This window comes from Vicugna pacos, chromosome 4 (genome assembly GCF_048564905.1).
Source record: "Vicugna pacos chromosome 4, VicPac4, whole genome shotgun sequence".
Taxonomy (NCBI): domain Eukaryota; kingdom Metazoa; phylum Chordata; class Mammalia; order Artiodactyla; family Camelidae; genus Vicugna; species Vicugna pacos.
In genome coordinates this window covers 36,600,474-36,612,375 of record NC_132990.1, presented here as the reverse complement: position 1 = coordinate 36,612,375, position 11,902 = coordinate 36,600,474, and the positions used below count along the sequence as shown (strand labels likewise).

At 44.3% G+C, this 11,902-nt stretch overlaps 1 protein-coding gene across 7 annotated transcripts in view; it reads right to left on the bottom strand.

Moving 5' to 3' along the window:
* PIP5K1B (phosphatidylinositol-4-phosphate 5-kinase type 1 beta) overlaps positions 1-11,902 on the bottom strand; it is a 404,141-nt gene that overhangs the window by 183,113 nt on the left and 209,126 nt on the right. The window contains exon 1 of one of the 7 annotated variants that reach the window (XM_031677165.2): positions 10,909-11,047. The exons of the other annotated variants lie outside the window; for them this stretch is intronic. The gene's annotated coding sequence lies outside the window, so the exon portion shown is untranslated. Of the gene's footprint in view, positions 1-10,908; positions 11,048-11,902 lie in introns of those variants that run through there. 7 annotated transcript variants of the gene reach the window in all.

Sequence of the window (11,902 nt, the reverse complement as noted above, 5' to 3'; positions counted from 1 at the left end):
CCTAGAGCCATAAAGACAAAGACAGATCCTAGCCCTCAAAGAAGTCACATCAACAGGAGACACAGACATGGGGACAGGTACAATACAATGTGACATGTGCTTTACTAGCATTCTTAGAAGAGGAACTGCCCAAGTCAGCCTATAGGAACCATGGAAACCTTCATTTATGAGGAACACTGGAATTGGACTGAGAGCAGTTTTTCAGGGACACAAGGTTGAGAGGTAGAAAGTGAGAAAGATGCCAGGCTTCATGCCAGCTTAAAGAAAGACCCAGCAGCATAAAGGAGCATATTAATATATTATTATGGGTGTACTGTGAGATCTTGAGTCTTGCTGTAAATTGACCATATGTCAATTAAAAAAAAAGAAACTGGATAGCAGCATATAAATCAATGAAGTTAGAACACTCCCTCACACCATACACAAAAACTCAAAATGCCTTAAAGATTTAAACATAAGACAAGATACTATAAACCTCTTAGAAGAAATCATAGACAAAACATTCTCTGACATAAAACTCAGCAACGTTCTCCTAGGGCAATCTACCCAGGCAATAGAAAGAAAACTAAAAATAAACAAATGGGACCTAATTAAACTTAGAAGCTTTTGTACAGCAAAGGAAACCATAAGCAAAACAAAATGACAACCTATGGAATGGGAGAAAATATTTGCAAATGATGCGACCAACAAAGGTTTAATTTCCAGAATATATAAATACCTCGTACAATTTAATAATAAAAAAACAAACAACCGAATCCAAAAATGGGCAGAGGAGCTAAACAAACAGTTCTCCAGTGAAAACATACAAACGACCAATAAGCACATGAAAAAATGGTCAGTATCACTAATTATCTGACAAATGCAAATCAAAACTACAATGAGGTATCACTTCACACCAGTCAGAATGGCCTTTGTTAAAAAGTCCACAAATGATAAATGCTGGAGAGGGTGTGGAGAAAAGGGAACCCTCCTACACCACTGGTGGGAATGTAGTTTGGTGCAGTCATTAAGGAAAACAATATGGAGATTCCTCACAAAACTAAAAACAGACTTACCATATGATCCAGCAATCCCCACTCCTGGGTATGTATCTAGAGGGAACTCTAATTCAAAGATACATGTACCCCAATGATCACAGCAGCACTATATACAATAGCCAAGATGTGGAAACAACCTAAATGTCCATCTACAGATTACTGGATAAAGAAGTTGTGGTATATTTATATAGTAGAATACTACTCAGCCACAAACAAATAATGCCATGTGCAGCAACATGGATGGACCTAGAGATCGTCATTCTAAGTGAAGTAAGCCAGAAAGAGAAAGAAAAATACCATATGATATCACTCATAAGTGCAATTTAAAAAAAAGAAAAAGCGAGGCCACTAATGAACTCATCAACAAAACAGAAACAGACTTGCAGACATAATAAATGATCTTATGGTTACCGGAGGAAAAGGGGTGGGAAGGGATAAATTTGGGAGTTTGAGATTTGTGAATGCTAGCCACTATATACATAAATAGATTTTTTTTAAAAACCAAGTTTCTTCTGTATAGCACAGGGAACTATATTCTATATCTTGTAATAACCTCTAATGAAAAAGAATATGAAAAGGAATATATGTATGTGCATGCATGGCTGGGACATTGTGCTGTACACCAGAAACTGACACATAGTAACTGACTGTACTTCAATAAAAAAAACTTTTTTTTTAAACCCCAAAGGTTACTGGAGAAAAGAAAAATTAGACACAAAAATTAAATGTCAGCATAGAAATTTAAAAATTCAAATTGGAAATACAGAATGGTACAGCTAGCAGAGCCTATTCACATATTTCCTCCACAATTTTAGCTCCTTAAAAAAAAAAAAAAAGAAGAAGAATTTACCCAGAAGCAGCCCAAGCCTTATTAGGATGGTACTTGAAGGGTTAGCTACGAACAGATACCCAGATTGCTTATTCTACCTGTGACCAGAAGTCCCTGTTCAGCCCTTTGCCTGAATAAAAATACATGTGGAAAAATGTATATGTATTCATGAAAACCTAGAAAGTAATTCTTAGGACAACATCAGCCTTGTAAATAGTTTTGCTGGGGAGGTGAGAAGTACTGCAGTCCTCCTTCCCTGCACTTAACAAGAGGGTTGAAACACTTTTAATGTGGTTTTGGCAATAAACAACAGTAACAAAACAGGGGGAAAAAAATCAAAGGTTTAAAAATGCAATAGGTTATTTTCCAAGGCTTAAATATAAGCAACAAAAATACACCAAATTGAAAGCATCCCTTATGTATTTTCCAAAATAAAAACGCCTGTATTTTTCAGCCTGGAAAAAAAATTCTGTTAAGAAATCAAAGGCTCATGTTTATTTCTTTTTTATTTCACATGTTTATTTCTTTAGAATATTTACATAAACTCTCAAAGAAATGCAGAATATCTGCATGTTAAGTATCTGCACAATGGAGGCCACCTATACACACATATGTTCAGACATATGGTATGTTATACATTTGCAGGCTTAAAGCTGAAAAACAGAACCATGGTGCTCTTATAGTCTTAAGGCTCCCCTATTTCTACCGATGAAAATAATTTAAATGAGGTTCCGTCTCATGTATCTAATATTTATACAACCAAGCTGCTGCCAAAACCAATTCCAAACCATGGCACCTGCTCGCTATGAACCAAATGGAGACCAATCAAAACGAATTGCGGGGCTCTTATATTCTCTCATAAAACACATTCATCAATTCTGAGAATGGCTCTCACAAAGTGAATAAACAGAATAGCTATAAATGGCACTGACAAAAGGCTCAGCATAAAATGAACCACTCGTAATTCATTTTCCCAACAAAGGTTGTCCTGAAAGAATTCATATGTCTTTTCAAACCAAGCCTTCACTGCAAACATCAGACAGAAGTAAGCAGCCCACGGAAACTACTCTGAGGGATGTGTTGTTTTCAGACCAGGGTAACACACAGCCTTTCAGGAAAATACCATTAGTGCACAATCTGCTCCTCCCTTGATTTTCATTTCAAATACACAAAGATCTCCTACGTGTTTGTACGTGTTTGGGAGTAGTGTTGGAGGGTGGGGGAAAAGCTGAGAGTCAGGAGAGTAGATTCATAAACGGTCATGACCCCTGGGCTTCCATGTGGCGAGTGGGAAGAGCCTCCACGAAGACTTAACAAACACTGTTACTTGTTTGCCTCTTCCCAGTGGCATCTGGGATAATCACTAAGAATCTCACTTACTTGGACTTTTGTCCTCTACATAATGCTTACATCTTTTTCTTTACTAGTTTTCACTCAACATTTGATACTGGGTAGACTTCACAAAATCATATTCTTACTACATGGTAAAATTTCTCATTTTTTATGTACTAGATTATGTCTTCTGTCCACATTCCATTTCTAAGCTATTTTCCTCCTTTTCCCCCAAGAGTACATGTCTGAGGAATTACTCAATTATTACAATAATAATTGTGTAAACCATATGAGAATGAAACCCAGTTACGACCAGCAGAAAAATATTTGTACGGAGAAGGAAAGAACCAAAGTTGATTTGGTTTTGCGCCTACAGCAGTGGGCAAAGCTTTTCTGGGTCTATTTCAACTTCTTTCAAGAAAGCCAAAGCAACACAGATCTCCTATATGCCCCCAAAGGACAGCTGGTAGTTTACCCCAAGGCACTTCTTCGCCAGTGTTTGGGGGCACTGTATCTGCAGGGAAGTCTGAAAGAACAGAGAGGTAGGTAGGTAGGACCCGAAAAGAAACACACTGCTGGAGGGGGTGGCAAACACTTGGAAGAGTAGAAAGAAACTAAGTAGGTGAAAAATTTTGTCCAACCAAAGATTTTCTAGAGTTCTAGGCTAATAACCTTAATTGTCAGCAAGTAATAAAAGTCGCTTCAAACGAGGCACCAATATAAAAGTCTAGCTAGAGGGAAAGCAGTGGTGAGATGACCGCTTAGGACACACTCCTCACCCAGAAGGGTGACTTACCCAAACATTTACCCAAACACTGACTCCAGCACTTCTCCATGGAAGGTACTCTGAGGGGAAACAACAATAAGATGGTCCCTGTTGCTGAGGCGCTTAAAAAAGTCGCCAAAACAAAAGCACAGAAAGAATGGGCAAGTCTTTAACAGGATTAGGAGCTAAAACCTTTCACTTGGCTTTTCCTCTAACAAGTATTCAAGGATCACAGTCAGAGGGCTTCTATGGAATGCTCTTTAAAAAATGCAATTAAAAGTTAAAAAGAAAAAAAAATCCAAAGCCAAGGGATCATAAATCAGCTATTAATCACTGAATATTAAATTTCCCAAGTTTGGGTATGTGCTTGGTTGTGTACAAGTTGGAGACATCCTGACAGAGGGGTACTTCCAACAATCCAACAATTTAACTGGAGAACCAAGACTAACGGAGCTGTTTGGAGGAGAGGGGGTGACAGGGTCTGGAGTCAGCAGTCCTCAGGGCTGGGTGAGCTGTCGGGTGTTGGGGAAGGAGCGGGAGCGTAAATGCAAGTGCCTGCAGCGTGTGCATCTTGGAAGGGGGCGACAGAGGAGGGTTATCCTGACCTGATGGTGGGGCATCAAGTTGGAGACAGTGATCATTCCCGGGCTGGATGGCCTTGTGAGCCGACTGCAGATATGATGAATTAGAGAACACCTGTTGAAGGCTTGTGAGTAGGAAGCCAGCAAGTTTTTTTTTTTTTTTAAATAGTATTGCTTAAGAGGAGACAAGATGAAATGGGAAGGGAAGATCAGATACAGAGAGGGAATGCAGCAGCTGCTGCAATGGTCATGGTGATGGGAACCTCGAAGGCAAGGGTCAAGCTGGAGACTGAGAGGACGGAGCCTGTGCGGTGCTGACAATGAAAACACAGTCAGACCCCGGGTGCTGGCAGGGCCTGCAGGAGGGTGGGGTCAGTCAGGGTGACTGGGTTTTCCAGCTTCACTAACTGAATATCACAGGAGCTCTAAGAGCAGCTGTCTCCCTGCCTGTGGTACACCTCCCCACCTCCATCCCAGCCTCGGAATGAACCGAGGGGGCCCACTTGGTTTATCCATATTGAGAACTTTCCTACAACACAGGGACTGAATGGTCAAGTGGGGTAGGTCTTAGGCTTCTCAGTCAGGTAGAGCCAAGGCCAGCCAAAGTCAGAGGAGAGTGAAACTAAGACCCTGGCAATTTAATCAGAGTGCGGAATGACATACAAAGCCCTGTGTTTCCAGACAGAAATAGCACAACTGCCTGGCAGCACCCAGCCCTGTGAATCTAGCCATAGTCCTTGGCTAGCAGCTGGGTTCTGGGAGAGCCTGGTATCTACATAACACATCTCCCATTCCCTTGAGCTCCTTGCAGGGGGTTCTAATCCTTATGGCCAAACTCTCCTTGACTAAGAAAAGCTGCCAGGGGTTTATCTTAGCTGAGGTAATCACCCCATCCTCCACCTGTCATTCCTCTCCTCTGAGCCACGCCCTCATGGGAGAGGTGGTGACAATGCGGTGGTCACAGGAGCAGGGGATGGAGTCAGACTGCCCAGCTTCACCAGCTGTGTGTCCTCCTCCAGTGACTCGATCTGTGTGCCTCAGCCTCCTCATCTAAGAAATGGGTAGAGTGACAGTACCTCTCTCATAGGGCAGTCGTGAGCAGTGACCAAAACGTAGTGCCCTTACAGGGTGCTGGGCACATAGCACACACTCCATAAATGTAGCATCATTACTATTCTTATTACTATCATTATCCTCCTCATCAGCTACTCTCACCAGCAGGAGCACAGAAGGCAAAGCAGACCCTGTCACAGCTCTGCTTCCACACTTCTTGTGGCCACAGCGTAGACTCTCAGCACTCAAGGCCCTGCAAAGTCTAGGGCTCACCACTTTGCACCGCCTGCTCATTCCTCCCTCACTGGAGGCGGGAGGAGCCTTCCCACATACACACCACTCCCAGAGCCTCACCAGCTCCCTCTCAGGTCTGAGAGTACGCGCTCTTCCATGGCCACTTGCCTCTGGTTTGTTCTGCTTGAGATGGGCTCTCCATGACCCCGTGTATCAATCAAGTACCTCTCATCTCCGAGGACTTCCTTGATTCCTTCTGTCCTAGAGAACACAGTGCTTCCTTGGCCAAGCTCCCAGACTCTCTCCATCAACCACTTACGTCTTGGAGTTTATGTGACCCCAGATTGCATTTGCTCTCAGTCCTGCCGATAAAATTATTATACTTAATATATATGGAGCACTTTCTTGTGCCAGGCACAGTAATAAGTACTACATTAATCAACTCATTTAATTTTCCCAACAGCTCCAAGTAACAGGCTTCTGTTACTACCCTCATTTCACAGATGAGAAAACCAAGGCACAGAGAGGTTAAATAACTTGTCCAAGTTCAGACGGATAATTAAGTGGCAGAACCAGGATGTGAGCATACAGGCTGTCCAGTTCCAAAGAAGGGCTCCTGACTACTCTCTGAATAATGCCTACTTTATGATTTCACTTATTTCCTCAAGTCTCCTACCTGACAATCTCTGCATGTTGCCTCCTGCTTCCTGGAGAGATGAATAGTCCCTTCACTAGCTGCCTTTCCCACCTGTGAACTCTGAGTACCGATTCCCATCCTTCTCTCTGGTCTGGGCCCCTCTCCTCCTCTCTAATGCACAGCTAAGGTATGCTCTATGTTTCTCCAATACACATCTGTCTGGAGTCCTCTCTCCATCAGTCATCATTTGACCTGGATCGTCAAACTCTTCCTCTCATCTCACTCTTCACCTTGGGAATATGAGCACATTAATTTCTTTCCTGACACCCTTCCTCCTGACACCTCTTCCTCACCCTGGCTGCTCTCGTCTGGCTGCAACCTTCTCTCACTCCCTTTACACTCAAATTCAAATCGTCTAAAGACTAGTGTGCACTCCCTGCCTTTCATGTCCTCCTCCCCTCTTCATTCTGGACGCACAGCAATCAGCCTCTCCCACAAGCACCCCAAGTTCACAAGTGGACCCCTGGTTGCTTTACCTACACAGTTTCATTCACTGACTTTCTGGACTTCTTTGAAGCATCAGCCTGAGAGTAGCCTGCACACAGTCGGCTCTGAAATCTTCGTTGAACTGGTGAATGACCAATCCTCCTTCACTGGGAGTCCTTCTTCCCTTGGCTACCCCGCACAGCCAACACTGTCCTCTGCCTACCCCAAATCCTTTTCCTTGTGGTCTTTACTAACAGAACCCTGGTTTTGTTTGAGGAGGCATTATGCTCAGTTAAACAAACGAAAAGAAACTTGTATTCCCAGACGTTCTGGAAATGAAATGTTGGCAGACATATGTCCAGGGAGACTTTAGTTAGAGGCAAACTCAGTTGATGTGGGCATTTCTGCCACTTGTCATTTGCTCTTTGCCTTTTCTTCCACGGATGGCTGACTGGAGAGTGAGCCTGATCCAGGATTCCACATATAAGTGGCTTTCCCCCAACTCTCCGAACCCATCTCGCTCTCTTTGGCAGGCTCCCTCTACTTTGGCTGCCTCTTAAAATTCATGTACCTCATGGTCTTCTGTATTCTTTCCTTCTCACACCCTCTGCATAATCCAAAAAGTTGAACTGCAACCGGCTTGTGATGAGCCCCCAGTAACTCTTGAGCCTACATTTCTTTCTTGAGCTCCAGGTCTCGATTTTGCTTTCAGGTTTTCTACATAGTGTCCAATGGGCATGATAAATTCTACATGCCCCAACTGTAGCTTTTCACATTCCTCCCTGCTCAGAAAATGCTACCATCATCCATCTAGTTGTCCAAGCCAGAAAAAGGGGCCATCCCGACTCCTCCCTTAACCCTCATCCCACAGCCCATCAATCAAATTCTGTTGAATCAATCTCCTTAATATTCTTTGATTCTTGACATTTTCCCTGTTACTATATTAATTGAGACGTCATCATTTCTTACACAGATTACTGCCTTAGTCTCCTAATTAGTCTGCCTCATTGGGACATAATATTTCTAAAAGAACCTTTCTATAATGCCAATCTGTCTATGCCACTCACCTTCTTTAAAGTCCTGGAGTGGCCTCCCACTGCTTGGAGTGGAACTCAAAGTCTTTAGCACAGCACATGACCCCTCATGACCTGGCCTCTTTAATTCTGGGCTGCCCATCCCAGATACAGTTGCAGCCATACAGGGTTACCTGCAGTTCCCAGAAGCCATAGCACTCTCCCGCCTCCTTCCTTTGTATACCCTCGGTGCCTGACATGCTACTGCTCCCCACCATCCCCCAGCCCCGGGCTAGATGTTCCTTATCCTTCACTATGCAGCTCGGGCATCACTTCTTCCTATGAATCCACCCCTACTCCTCCCAGGTCAGGGCTCAGTGCCTCTCTGTGCTGCCAGGATTGTAACACTTACTGACTATACTGTAATCATCAGTTTAACTTTCTTTTCTGTCCTTTCAGGGCAATAACCTCTATGTATTTCTCTGTAAATCACAGAACCGAGCACAGTGCCTGGCACATGAACAAACATAAAAGTTGAAAGAAAGTTTAATGACCATATACTTGAGTATGTCTGCCACACTTCTTAGATAAGCTATATTGAGTGCAGAAAGGAGATCTTATTTTCAGTCTTTACTTATGTTCAGTTAATGCCTCATCAATGTCTTCTTCTCCCTTCTTTTTAGCATTGGATAATACATAAAAGTTTGGTTTTCAGAGTGAGAAAACAAGATGAAAAACCAGGACAGTGATTTAGCAGACCAAATACTTCTACAAGAGTTCTTTTTTTTTCTCCCTCCCTCCTTCCCTTGTTTTAGGTTCATTTTATACAAGTTTACCTCATTTTCTTTTTAACTGAAGTTGATTTACAATGTTATGTTAGCTTCAGGTGTGCAGCAAAGTGATTCAATTATACATATATATATATACTTTTTCAGACTCTTTTCCATTATAGGTTATTATAAGATATTGAATATAGTTTCCTGTGCCTCATTGTTTATTTTATATATAGTAGTGATAATCTATTACTCTCAAACTCTTAATTTATTCCTCCCTTGATCTCATTTTCTTCGAATGGATCTTTTTGAATATTATTAAAATATAGTTACAAATGCAGGTCGTATCTATTATGGAAATATTGGGCAAACACAGAAAATCACAAAGAAAATAAAAGAGGCCAGCAATCTCACCGTCCAGAGACGCCCCTGCTCGTTCCTTCAGAGTTTCTTCTCCTAATCTGCTTTCTGTGAAGCTCACGTGCTGCTTTGCTCTCCATACCCTCACTGTTTCTAGGATGGCACAGGGGCTGGGCTGAGCTGGGCTGGGCTGGGCTGTGATACCCTGGGGCAAGCCTATGGCATTCATCCCATCAGAATTCAACAGAGCACTAGTCCCAGAACAAAGTAAGAAGAAACTGTGTAGCAGCCTGTCTAAGGAGTGAACTTCAACCCGAGATTGGGCTTCTTTTGGAGCAAGCTGTCCTCGTCTTCAAACCCTACTTGGGTCTATCTACACTGCAAAGGAACCTTACCTTTATGTGCAAACATTCTGAATTTTCACTTATCTGTTGGCTGAGACTCAGTCCATTCTGGCAAAGACCTGTTGTCAAGTGGTGTATTAAGTTCACAGGAGTAACTTTTAATCTTATTAAACTATTTGAATTCCTATGGCTTTGAAAGCAGAGCGGGGGGGTGGGGAGAATCCCAGCTTCAGGATTTATTTCAAATCCCACACACCTGGCAGGCTGCCTCAAAGCTCACCACTGTGCTGTATCACCATACTAACCATACCTTCTTAACATTAAGGAAAAGGAAAAATCTATGATGCTTAAATTCAGCACAACTGAATGCAGTCTAGGAAGGATCAAGCATTTTTGTGATTATTGGCAATCTACGGGAAAAACATGCGCCCTTTCCCTAGTGTTAATACGGCTCAGTCTCCCTGAATTCCAGGTTCTCTGCTGCCCAGGCTTGTCCTTCCCCCTTGAATAGCCCCACCTGGGGAGTTTCCATCAGAGTACTCAGGACACCTGTGTCTTGGCTCAAGAAAAGCAGCCAGTGCCCCTCCCCCATGCATGCAACTTGCATTTACCTTATCAGGGAGGCAGGCAGGAGCCTGGAACGGTGAGGGCTTAAACTATCTGTGGACCATCTACCTGCAGCGTGGCAGCAGCAGGTACTAATTGAGAGAGGCCTGGAAGCACTGAGAATGGGCACAGATGCCAGTAACTTGGGTCAAGTTTCCTGTCTGGGATTTTGGGAGAGGTCCAAGAAGGAAATACAGGCATGGAGACGCTAGCTCAGAATATTCTGACGCTTGAAACGCTTACAGCTCCAACACCTCAAGAACTTAATAGGAATGTAGAATTTTGGAGCCAGAGTACCCGCATTTCCTACCGTCCCAAGACCTTGGGAAGCTTTGTTTGAAAGACCAAAGAAACACCCCTTCTGACTTAGCAAAAGCCTACTTCCCTGCAGAAAATGAGAAAAAAGATATCTCCTCTGGGCAGATTCAACCTTCCAAAGAAACAAAAGCCCTTTTCCGTCAGCAGGCTCAGGGTTTGGCAGCTAAGTGTGGGCTGGAAAGCAGGCTTGGCTTGCTTTCGGTGGGGCACCTTTGTAGAACCACACAGGGCAGACCTGCACCCTCAAGGCATGAACCTTGACCCGCCATAGTGGGGATGGTTTTCAAGGCCAGCACCCTATCAGTAAAAAGCGGTGATGGAGGTTCAAGTCCCAGCCCCTCTCTCTGACTCCTCCCGAAGCCACAGAATGCATGAAGGAATGAATGCTTCCCTCACTTAAAAAACATTTGTGCCTGCTCAGGCCCTGGGCTGAGTGCTGGGGGAAGGCCTGGCCCCCACCTAGAGTGCTGGCCGGCTAAGGAGAGGCCCACCCCCAACTGTGCAGGTCTGGGCAAGAGAACCAGCAGGGCCCCACATACCGGACGCTGTGCAGTCTCTCCTCGCGTACCTCCAGCCACGTTAGCATCACCCTTTTCAGTTCCTCCAAGTAACCTGATGTGAAAAGGCTGAGCTTTGGCTTCGGAATAGCCCACTCCTCAGCGTTCTGCGCTGGAACCGGCTGCGCCCTGACCCCCGCGCTGCGCCTTGGCTCGCGCTGCAGGCCTAGCCGCCATCTTGTAGGGCCTCACGCGCGCATGTGCGGACATCCCGGCAGGCCTCGCTCACCCTCCTCCCGGCCGACGGCTCCCCCTCCGGAGGCTGGTCTTGGGAAAGAGGTCCCAAGCCCTTGAAGCAGGCTGAGGCCACTTGGGCAGGGAATTCTGGGGTTGGGCATACAAAGGAGCAAATGGGTTCCAGCTGGGCAGTGTGATCAGTGCTGAGACCAGGCGGATACAGGATGCTCAGAAGAGCACAAGGAAGCCTGGGCTCTGGAAAGGCTCCTCTGAGGAGGTGATACCTATCAGAGTTGTATTTTTTTTTTAATATTCTTTTGGGGGGGCAGGTAATTAGGTTTATTTATTTAATGGAGGTACTGGGAACTGAACTCAGTATCTCGTACATGCCAAGCAGGCGCTCTACCGAGCTACGCCTTCCCTACCCTGAGTTGTATCTTAAATGACTCGCAGAAGGCAAGGTAGAAAAAGCTGGAATGGTATTTCCAGGGCACAGGAGCAGCATTTGCAAAGGCATGCAGGTGGGACAACGTGGTGCCTTCTGGAAATTACCAGTTATTTGTCATGGTGGAAATTAAAAGGTACATGTTGGGGAGGGGCCTGACATGAATCTGGAAGGTTCTACAGGGAAGGTCTTGTGTGCCATGCTAAGGCATTTGGAACAAGAGAAATCACCAAGGAGGACTTCATTCATTTCACAATTGGCATGTGCCCTAAATTGAGTCATTGATGAACAAAGGATATGCACTACAGTTATAGAGAGAGTTTCAGTATTATCAATTACACCCCAAATGCTTTT